The sequence below is a fragment of the Akebia trifoliata genome, unplaced genomic scaffold (genome assembly GCF_017979445.1).
Source record: "Akebia trifoliata isolate Shusen 1 unplaced genomic scaffold, ASM1797944v1 Contig00813, whole genome shotgun sequence".
NCBI classification, from domain to species: Eukaryota; Viridiplantae; Streptophyta; class Magnoliopsida; order Ranunculales; family Lardizabalaceae; genus Akebia; species Akebia trifoliata.
In genome coordinates, this window is record NW_028237233.1 from 16,949 (window position 1) to 28,927 (window position 11,979).

Here is an 11,979-nt window from a genome sequence, read left to right on the forward strand (position 1 = left end):
CCAAAATACCCCTAACCTCAAAATAACCCTAGAGCCTACGTTACGCTTAGGAAAACTCTCTCGAACACATAAAATAACAAATCGGAACCAAATAAATCATTTCACCAATTTTAACAGAATTTGACAAAATTATGAAAATGCCCCTCATAAAGTTCACAATCATTTCACACAAAAAATTTCATAAATGACACAAACCAACATTCTCATTGAATTCCTTACGAAAAACTGATTCTAAAACATCCTAGAACATCAAAAACTGACTTAAAACGTGAAAAGTCCTCTCCGGGGGCAAAACGGTAATTTCACAATTTTTATAATAAAAATTCGAAATTAATAAATAAAACATTAAATAATTAAATTTAAACATTAATGAAATTAATTTAAAATTTTGAACCTAAAAAATCGATCAATCGGACTCTTAGGCAAAATTGTTGAGGGTTCGTGGGATATTTCTTAAGGACCCCTCAATTTGGGGGTCCAAAGAATTAAAGATATTTTAAAGGGGGGTTCTCCAAAAATTAAAAGTAAATCAAGCAAGACTAAAGTCAAGGTATTAAAGTCAATTAAGTGAGACTGAAGTCAAAATTAAAGTCAATTAAGCAAGACTGAAGTCAAGATATTAAAAGTCAATCAATTAAGACTAAAGTCAAAACATTAAAAGTCAATCAAATAAAACCAAAAGTCATAATAGAATTCTAATTAAATAATAACTCTATCTAATAGAGTTCTAACTTAAAAACAATTCTACCTAAAACAATTTGAATTAAAACACAATTCTACCTAAAACAATTCTAATTAAAACACAATTCTACCTAAAATAAGTCTAACTAAAACACAACTCTAATTAAAAGATCTCTAATTAAACACTAACTCTATCCAAATCAACCCCTAAAAACATCTATAAATAGAGGTGCTCACATCCTATTTTCGTATCAAATCATAAACCCTAAGAGAAGTAGGTCTAGAAGCTCCCCTAGCCTCCCATAAACCCTAGTTTTGGAGCCCCAACTCCTTACCTAACATCCCCCCTTCAATTTTAGTCTAGAAAACCCCTAAAATCCCTCTAAAAATACCCCTAAATCCGCAACAAACTTGAAGAGTTCAGATCCAAAAACAAGGAGATACCTTGATCTAGGAGATCCGAAGTCAAATCCGGAGACAGAACGAAGCAAGGGAGTACAGTACAAGGAGCTCTTTTTGTCAGAACTGAGGGAACAAAATCCTTGCTATCGGAAAGGTATGTAATTTTTTTATTTTTATCTAGGTTTTTAGCAATGTGATATATTTGGGAAGTTAGTAGAGACCGGCTTTGGCCGGGCGGGGTTGGTGCCTAACACCTTCCAACCCCGTAACATGATCCCCGAATTCAGATTTTTTGTGGTAGATTAGTTCTTTTTATCCATGTTAGAGTCAGTTTGGTTCCTAGACCACAATAACTAGGTGGCGACTCCCAAACCTCAAGGGTCAAAAGCGGATCCGCGCACCCCGCGGATCGAGGGCGCTTTCAGTGAGATCGAGATTAACAAGATGGTGAGGCTAGCTCGATCTAGCACTAACCAACCTCAACCCACTCACAAAATTCCTGCACCGAATGCTGATGACACGTTAGCTGCTCAACTGGAGGAGGTGAGGAAATGGCACGAGGAGATGCAGTAGAAGATTGACACTCTGACCAAAGAAAATCTGGTGTTAAATCAACAGTTACAGGCTCAACATAGGGCTTTTCGCAAGGAAAGTCGGCATCAGGTTATAGAGGGTGGTGACAATGTCTTATTGGGTAATAGTGGCTCGAGACCTACTTATGAACATGATGGTTTGGATGGCAAGGGGGGCCAGTTGTGGGTACAGAGTGGCCAACCGTGCAAACTGTAGTCCACATTAGACATCCAGGGATCTCAACACCTTTAACCAGAGAGGATGTTACGGACTTAATAAGGAAAGAGAAGGAAGTTAGTAGGAGCGATTAAATGGGCCTACCTAAGGCACATGCTGTCAGGGGTATACAGGGATCCCCATTTACTATTGAAATCGCTTTGCTGAAGTTCCAAAGAAGTTCATTGCTCCAAGGTTTACACCATTTAATGGAATGAAAAATCAAGTAGAACACTTGTACCAATTCAGACAGCTTCTGACTTTGTGGGAGAACAACAAAACCTTGATGTGCAGACTCTTCCCTGCTAGCTTTCAAGGGAATGCATTGACCTAGTTCCGTAAGCTCCCTATTAGGACCACAGCCTCATTTGAAGAGCTCTGCTCGATGTTCGTCAAACAATACATAGGCAATAAAAGACTAGGTAGGGACATCGATACCTTACTCAACATGAGAATGAACCCAACAGAGAGCCTTAAAGACTTCACTAAGAGGTTTTGAAAAAAGGTTATGACAATAGAAAGTTGTGATGAGAAAACAACAATGGTGGCATATAGGAATGTCCTACTTCTCGATTTTGATCTGTACAAATCATTGATAAGGAAGATGCCTTCAACATTAGTCGAGTTGGCTGAAAAGGTAGAAAAGTACATCAGGGTTGAAGATGATCCAAGAAGTGCAGCTTGTAAGAGTAAGGTAGTCCACACAATTGAGAAAACTGAGAAGCAGTAATAGTGGAAAAAGAGGACGCATGAGCGACCAAGTAGAAAGGTGAAGCAAAGTAGGAAGAATACATACTTTTCAATTCCCCCAAGTGAGATTTTTCCATTCATTCAGAATGAGCCATTCTTTGATTAGTCAAGGACGCTCACAACAACATAGATTAGGGTAAAGGAAAATTATTGTGAATATCACAAATTCAGGACTCACATGACAAGCAAACATCAAATACTAGGAGTTTCCTCCAAAGCTTAGTAGACTAGAGTCTACTCAAATACTTTATAGGGAAGGCCAGAATCGAGAGGAGAGAAAGGAAAAATAGAGAAGACTTTCAAAATCTTGAGTAGGAAAAAGGACAGGGTGACAGGACAACGTCTTGAGGCAGGATGAGAAGAGAAAAATGAAGAGTAGTTTTGAAAGGAGGTTGAAAATGAGAAGAGTAGAGCATATGAAACATATATATTTTATTTGGAGTTGACCAATAAAAAAGAAGGCTGAAAAAGACGAGCTAATGTTGGTCTTTCCAGAGAAAGAGTCATTATGATGCACTAGTGATTACTCTCAATGTTAGTACATTCACCTTAACAAGGATATTGATTGATAGTTGTAACTCAGTAGATATCCTATATTCGTCCGTTTTAATAAGATGGATCTGACAAAGAGCATACTCAACCATACTCAGCCACCGTTGATTTGATAGAGCCTCAAAGTAGCTATGTAGAAAGATAGTCCAGGTAGGGCCAATTATGCTGATAATGAGATTCACAATAGTTGATGCCCCATCTCCCTACAATGTTATTCTGGGGAGATGGTGGACTTATGAGATGAAGGTAGCCCCTTCGACTTTCTACCAAGTCCTAAGGTTCCGAACCCCTTATGGAATGTCAGACATTCGGGGATACCAAACACTAACTTAGACCTACACAGTCATGGAGGAAGATATGTTCCAGTCAAAAAGTGCCCAATAAAAATTATAGTCGGGGCTGACAAGGGAGAACGCCCCATAGCTTTGATGATGTGTAGATGTTGGATATCGGATATGGAAAGCCCAAACTGGGATTGTAAGAAAAAAAAGTTGGTAGCATGTTTCATAATAAATAAAGATATTTTTGGATAGTCAATGGATGATATGCTTGGGATTAGCCTTGAAGTCATAAGTCATCAGTTGAATGTGTTAGACCAGATAAGACTAGTCAAGCATAAACCAAAGAGGTTGGTGTCTCAGCTTAAGGAAGCAGTCAATGACGATGTCAACAAGCTAATCAGAACAGGGTTTATTAGAGAAGTTTAATTCTCCAACTAGATAGCTAACAATCGTAATAGTACCAAAGAAGAATAGGAAGGTTAAAGCTTATAAAGAATTTACTAATTTTAACAAGGCATGCCCAAAGGATAGTTTCCCAATGCCTCACATCAACCAGCTAATAGATGTAACGGCAAGGCATGAGAGGTTGTCCTTTATTGATAATTACTGGGGGTATAACCAAATACAACTCAGTAAAGAAGATTAGGAGAAGAAAACATTCATCATTGAGCAGGGCTTGTATTGTTATAAGGTCATGCCTTTCGGATTGAAGAATGTAGGGCAACTTATTAGAGGTTGGTGATGGGATTATTCAAAGATCAACTAGAAATAACAATAAAAGTTTACATAGATGATCTTCTAAAAAAAAACAAGATGAAAGAGGACCTTATAGCTGATCTGGATGAAGTGTTTGCTCGAGTAAGGATGATAGGTATATGCTTCAACCTAGAAAAATACGCATTTGCTATAAGCTCAGGAAAGCTCTTGGGGTACCTAGTAACAAAGAAAGGGATTAAAACCAACTCGGAGTAGACCAAGGCATTATTGGAGATGCCTTCCCCAAAGACCAAAAAATAGTTACAAGAACTAGTAAGAAGAGTAGTAGCGCTGAACAAGTTCATTTCAAGATCTTCAAACAAATGCAAGCCCTTGTACTTTCTGCTTAGAAATTCGATCAAGTTTGATTAGACAAAGTAGTGCAAGCAAACTTTCTACCAATTGAAGGAATACTTAGGGAGACCACCAATTCTCTCAAAGCCAGATGAAGAAGAAGAACTAGGGTTTTATTTAGCACCATCTAATTGTGCCATTAGATCGATTTTGATAAGAATGGGGGCAATAAGGGAACAACCTATTTACTTTTTGAGTAAAACCTTGACTGAAGTAGAGACAAGGTACTCGAAGTTGAAGAAGCTCGATTTGGCCTTGGTCTACTCAATTTTGAGATTGAGGCCATACTTTCAAGCCTATAAAGTAAATATGATCATAGAATATCATCTCAAGTATATCTTGGGCATGAATGGGGAAATGGGCAGTACAACTAGTAGAGTATGGAGTTTAGTATGTGCCAAGAGTCTCAATAGAAGGGTAGGCAGTGGTAGATTTCCCTGTGGAGGATAATGTAGAAGTGGCAATAGAAGAGTTGTCAAAATAAGATGGATCTAAACTTTCAGATCTAAAGCCATAATGGAAGCTATCCGAGGACAGATCATCTAGTTTGGAATGGTTAGGGGTGGGAGCACTACTAATTACGCTAGAGGATGCCAGAATAGAAAAGATGGTCACGTTACGCTATTAGGATTTAAACAATGATGTAGAGTACAAAGTGTTTTGGTCATAATCTCGATGCTGAACGAGCTGGGGGTGCAGCAAGCCACAATCTACAATATTTCTCAACTTGTTGTGAACCACATCAATGGAAAGTTCGAGGCTAGGAATGAAAAATTCAATAGTACTTGAACTTGATTTGAGAATATCTGAGTATAATTGAAAAAATGAAGGTCATCCATATACCTCAAGTAGACAATAGATATGGAGATGCTTTAGCTTTCGTAACCTTGATGCTAGCTAGTACTAAGAAAAGAAAACTTCCACTCGGGTTTCAAGAAAAATCGTCTATAGAAGAGGATGGACAAAATGTTCTCATAACAACAAATAGGGACCCCAGCTAGATGGACTACCTAGTCAAATTCCTAAAGTAAGGCATTTGCTGAGTGAAAAGATGAAGGCCAGAGAGGTTAGAGATAAAGTAGTGAATTATGTGATGCTCAGATAGCAGCTATACAGAAAGTCCTATGGCGGGCCATTGCTAAGGTGCCTAACTCTAGCAGAAGTCGAACAAGTTCTAAAGAAAGGATACGAGGGGGATTGTATAAACTATTCAGGGAAAAGATCTTTGGCACATACTTTTGTAGGGTTATTTTTTGCCATATGTTCAAAAGGACCCCTTCACATATGTAAAGAGATGAGATAAGTGTTAGAGGCATGCTCGATTCATACATCAGCCAATAGATCAGTTGAATTTAGTGCTAAGTTTGTAGTCATTTTCTCTTTGAGGGATAGACTTGGTGGGATCACTTTGAAAGGCTCCAGGGAACCTAACTTTTCTTCTCATAACAATAGACTATTTCACTAAGTGGGATGAAGTGGTTCCATTAACTCAAATCAGAGAGTAGGAAGTGAAAAAGTTCATTTGGGAGCACATTATTTGTAGGTTTGGGATTCCCCACACTATTACATTAGACAATGGCAAGCAGTTTACAAAATGTCAGGTTAGAGCTTTTTATGAGGAATATGGAATCAGGTAGACCATCTCTACCCTGTAGTACTCACACGGAAATGGTCAGGTAGAACTATGAAGAAGGTTTTAATTGATATGCTAAGGAAGAGATTGAATTAGGCTAAAGAAAAATGGATGCCTACCCTTCACGGAGTAATGTGGGCATACAGAACTATAGCTAGATCATCTACAGGGGTTTCTCCATTTGCAATGTCATACGGGATAGAGGTAGTAATCCCTATAAAAAATATTTTCCCCACAACTCGATCAGATGTGCTCACAATAGGATAGAATGATAGGCAATTGCTATTGGAAGTAGAACTCCTAGAAGAAAAGATAAATGATGCAAAGGTCAAACTAGAGGCTTACCACTCCAAGCTGTGAAGGTAATAAAATAAGAAAGTCAGGGAAAGACATTTTTAAGTAGGCGAGCTGGTTTGAGGAAAGTGTTCGAAAATACAACAAAGGTAAATAGTGGCAAGTTAGGTTCGAACTGGTAAAAGCCATATCTGGTGCCTAAAGTAGGAAGTAATGGAGCTTAACATTTAATAATTATGATAGAATATGATGTGCCTAAGCCATAGAACACATGTAATTTGAAAATAAATATTATCAATAAAAAGGTTCTGGCATTCAGCCATGAACTAAGAGCAAAAAGTTGAGACCTTTATGGGTTAAGGTCCTAGTGACCTCATTTAGTCCTGAGTGGCAGAGCACATAGCTGGGCTCTTTTGTGAGTCAGAATCCTAGTAACCTTACTTTGTCCTGAATGATAGAGTACTTAGTTGAGCCCTTTTGTGGGTCAGGGTCCTAGTGACCTTGCTTTGTCCTGAGTGGTATAGCATAGCGTTGGGCTCTCTTGTGGCTTAGGGTTTTAGTGACCTTCCTTTTTTTTGAGTGATAGAGCACATAGTTGGACCATCTTGTGGGTCATGTTCATAGTAACCTGGCTTTATCTGAGTGACAGGGCACAAAGTTTGGAACACTTATGGGTTAGGCTCATAGTAACTTGGCTCTACCTTGACTAGAATAACACAAATTGGTTCTTCTTATGAATCAAGGACCTAGCTATGTCTTGACTAGCAGAACACAGATTTGGGCCCTCTTATGAGTCAAGGTCTTAGTGACCTTTCTTTTTCTTGAGTGGCAGAGCATAGATTTGGGTTCTCTTTAGGGTTAGGTGACCCTTTAGTGGGTTAGAGCCCTAATGGTATTGTTTTGTCCTAAATGGTAGGGTAAAGAGTTAAGTCTTTTGCTGAACTGGGCCTTTATGACTTTGTTTTGCCTTGAGAGGAAGGATAAAAAATTAGGAGAAGAAATTTCTAGACATTGTTCAGTACAGAGTGTTAGAACATGAAGTTAGATACTGTTGCAAGTTGGTACATAGAAGTAATACATTATTTTAAGACACTTAAAGAAATTCTCAATATGTAATTTTTCTATGATGAATAGAACATATACTAGGGAGAATGAGATTCCAATGAATATCTATTATGTCCACCACAAGAAAATCGATACTTGGGGGAGTAAAGGTATGACAAAATAAATGTGAAATAGATGAAATAAATGAAAAAGAATGGATAAAATACAAGATGTAATAAAAAATTCTCATTTCATTTATTGAGTTGAAATTACAAAGGAAAGCCCTAGTAGGGGCAACTACAAAAAAAAAATAAATAAATAAAATACATCTACGTATTTGGTACAAGAGAAGGATGGGTAGGATCATGAGGGAGCAAAGCTAAGTCTGTAAGAGTAGAAGAGCCTGACTGAACAGAAGGTTAACTAGAAGGAAAAGCTAGTAAATCGGGCACCAAGGTAGTTGGGGTTGTCCTATCAGTAATAATAGGAGACTCCTCATTCACTTCTATCACTTCAATTCTACTAGTAGCTTGTTCATTCTACTTAATAGAAATGGAAGGTAAGAGACTCCCAGAAGTGCAGACATTCCATTTCGCCACTTGGAGTGGGCCGTTATAAGACGGGGGTATTGGTTCATCCTCCTTTAAAGATGACACCATGCCATATTGTTCCTTGGCATCACAGAAGACCTCTTAGTAGCCAATCTTCTTAGCTTCATCTCGGATTAGAATGTATTCCGCCTTCAATTTTGAGAGATGCTCCCTAGTTTTCTTGGTGTCTTTAATAACATGTTCACTTCTCGCCTATTCAATGGCTCGATTGATCCTTTCCTCATGCTCAACTTTAAAGAAAGCATTATCCTCTTGGATAACAATGTACTGATCTCAGAGGGCTGAGAGATCCTCCTAGCAATCCTTCAGCTCAGCATCCTTTTGGAGAATACACTCATTGATTTCCAAGTTCTTAGGTTTTACCTACCAGTACTTGACCTCTAGGTGCAAGTGCTCGGCTATCAAGTCATCAAAACATTTGAAGAATTACTAGTTGATGTCTTGGTGCTTGATAGCATTGAACTCAACAACCCGAGTGAAGGCAAAGACTCATCTCATCTTCTCATCAAGAACCTAAGCATTAGAAGCTAGCTCGATTAAAACATGTTATAGCTTGAGGATTGCTATAGTTCCAAGGAAAATGGCCTACATAGAAAAACAAAGTTTGAGAATTAGATCTATGTTAAGAAAAATAGAATTGAAGAATTCTCAATGATTATACTTGGAAGAACCCTTGGGAGAATTTGGCAAAGAGGACATCTGGATTGGCCTACTCTATGTAATCCCCTTCTAAACCTTCCTCTTCTCTATTTTCCTTTTTTACATTTAAGTAAGTTTATTTTTATGTTTTCTTTATTTGTAGTAATGTAGATCTTAGTTTGTTTTAGTGAGGCTTGGAGGTAGAGAGTGAAACCTCCTAAAGGCAATCTTCTCCTATAAGCCCTCAATAAGCTCTTAAGAGCATTAGAATAATTGTTTATTTACTTTCTACAAGCTTTAATTTCTTAGATTAGGTGTTCTTTACTTTCCTTGCAAATTTAAATTCATAGAATAAAGATTTTTTTCTTTTTTAATGGCTTAAGAATTAGAGAATAATCCCTCATTAGATGTAATATTCTTTTTTTTTTAAGTCCATTACATACATACACTTTGCACACACTCACTTGTAAAATGACTATAAGTAAGGGTGTTGGTCCCTATAGACCTATATTCAAGCTTCAGAGCTAACAAAAATAGTCTAAAATGGACAAAATCTCATGCATAAGGTCCCTAGTCTTCCCATGGTGGTGTCCAACTCACAGACACCTCTTAAAGGCCAAACTAACAAAAATATGCTGCCAAGTGAGCACATAACTTTTTTAAAGAGCCTTTGCATCCAAGAAAGATAAATTGTTGTGGATTCCCATCAAAATCTTAGGCTCATAAAAAATTCCAACACAGTCTTTTCTATTTGACTTGGTCAATGTCGTAATTTGTTCATTTTCTAGAGTTAGACTATAGTTAATTTTGCTTAACTTTTCTCTATAATCTCCTTTATTTTCAAAGCATAAAAAGAGATTTTCAAATTACACCATTTGGTCCTATATTGATAATCATCTTAGGATGGGATAGACAAGGTGCTTAACACCTCCTTGTCCCTCAATCAAATCTCCTTACCTTAGATTTCTAGGGAGACCATTTCCTGTTATCTTTTGGATATGTGAGTCACTACAAGCCAACAAAACAGAATTTGAAAAAACCCTTTATAACATTCATTCACTCTTTAATTAAATGGTGGCGACTTTTAAATGTAGAAGAGCTCAAAACCTCCACAAAGATTTCGAAGCTTACGCATCTATAGCTTAGTGACTCCACCGAGGACACCGAGGGTTCAAACTAGAATTTTAATGACTATTGATGAAGATTTTGAAACTTTAGCTTGCTGTCTTTTTTTCTTCTTGTAGCTAACATTTTTTTGTTTCCATTGTGTTATTTTCTTTCAAGTGGTGAATATTTGTAATAATGGGAGATACATTTGGGTTACCTTATATGATTGATTTACTTGTAAAGTTAGTTTTAAGAAATGCACTTGGGCCCATCTCGATCATAGCCAATGCACAAACCACCCTTCCTATAAAAATTCTCTAGCCCCGGATGTAAGTACTCTTATGCCTTGAGGATGCTCACTTTAAGGCACAAAGACGAAATATCCAACTCAATCACCAAGCTATGAAATACTTATTTTGGCTTGTATGGAGGTTTAAAGATTTGGGAACCTTCAACTTACCCATCACTAATCTTGTATAGCCTTTGATTCAAGATTTAGGACACATTTTGAAAAAAAGAAAAATAATCCCAACAGATTATGTGCCAACTCCTTAAAGCATTATAAGTCCAACTCGACTCACAAAGGTCAACTTGTAAAGTTTTGATGATCCATGTAATAGATTAGTATGTCCCACATTTCGTAAGGGGGGATTTCAATTTTTATCTTTCTTTTAAGTCTTACAAGACACCTCCTAAGGACTTAGACTTCCTAAAGTCAGTTCCCAACTTGAAGATGGCAAAAAAATCAACAAAACAATTGAAAACTAATGTTGGGATTTTTTTTTTCTAAAAACAAGTTATGGTCTATAAGGCAAGACAAAGTTTAGGGGTCCGCAACTTACCCATGACCAAGGCAAAAGTTTTGCCTAGTCATCTCGTACCCACGACCAAGGAAAAAGTTTTGCTTGGCCTTGCCTTACCTTTGGCCAAGGCAAAACTTTTGCTTGACCTTGCCTTACCTTTGGCCAAGGCAAAAGTTTTACCTGGCAATACCTTACCCGCGGCCAGGGTAAATTTTTTGCCTAGCCGTGCGTAACCTACGGCAATATTGTATCTTGGATTGCCCGCTTACAATCAAAAGAGGTTTTTGGTATTATCTACCTTCACCCTCACCCAAATTAAGTATTTCGCCTAATTTGAAATTTGCTTATGGACCATAATAGAACCTAGACTTGTTTCCACTATCTTGACTTCTTGTGGTGAGTTTAAATCCAAATCTAATGTGTTTTCACATTTCCCACTTAGAGTTGAATTAAGGGTTCGTTAGTGTTGAAGGTAACCTTGATCTTAATTCCAAACTTTAGGTCCATCGAAGTATTTAGAATTTTCTCAACTATAAGATTAAAACTCAATGTCATCACTACAATCATCATAGGTTTCCCTATGCATTTAAGTGGTCAATCCTTCCGTGGATGAAACCAATCAAATATATCGAATTTAAAAAAAAAATTAGAAATCCATTTCGCTTTTCAATCATACCAACTTCTAGGATTCGCGGAGTTCTTTCCAAATTAGACTTAAGGTTCCGATTCTTTAGACCTAAGTGCATTTATAAGTCTAGAAGTACTTATCATTTCAAATCCAACTTGAATCCCTAAGTATAAGTTGCACTTTAATCCAAAGTGGGGTGAAAAGCTTTTCACCTCAATCCATAGAATATACCTCCACTCTCTCTTCTCAAAACTTTCAAATTTTTGGGAAACATAGTGCCACTAATCCTCATTTATTTTAGATTTGTTATAACTTCTCATGATTGACCCCACTTGTGGGTCATTTCATTATTCCTCACTATCAAGGGTCGTGTAATACTATTAATCCTAATCTATTTTAGGTTGGTTAGAATCTCTCATAAGCGACCCCACCTGTGGGTCACCCTAATTATCCTTCATCGACAAGGATAGTACACACAACCAATCCTTATTATTATAGGTTTGTTAAAACCTCGAGACTCAATCCTATAAAAAAATTATGAGTTCAAATCTCATACAACCGAGATACCCATTTCCAAGGTTCAAGGGAAAAATGACCCTATACAATAAACCTATTTCAAGACCTTTCAAGTTTAAATCTCGTACATTCGAGATAC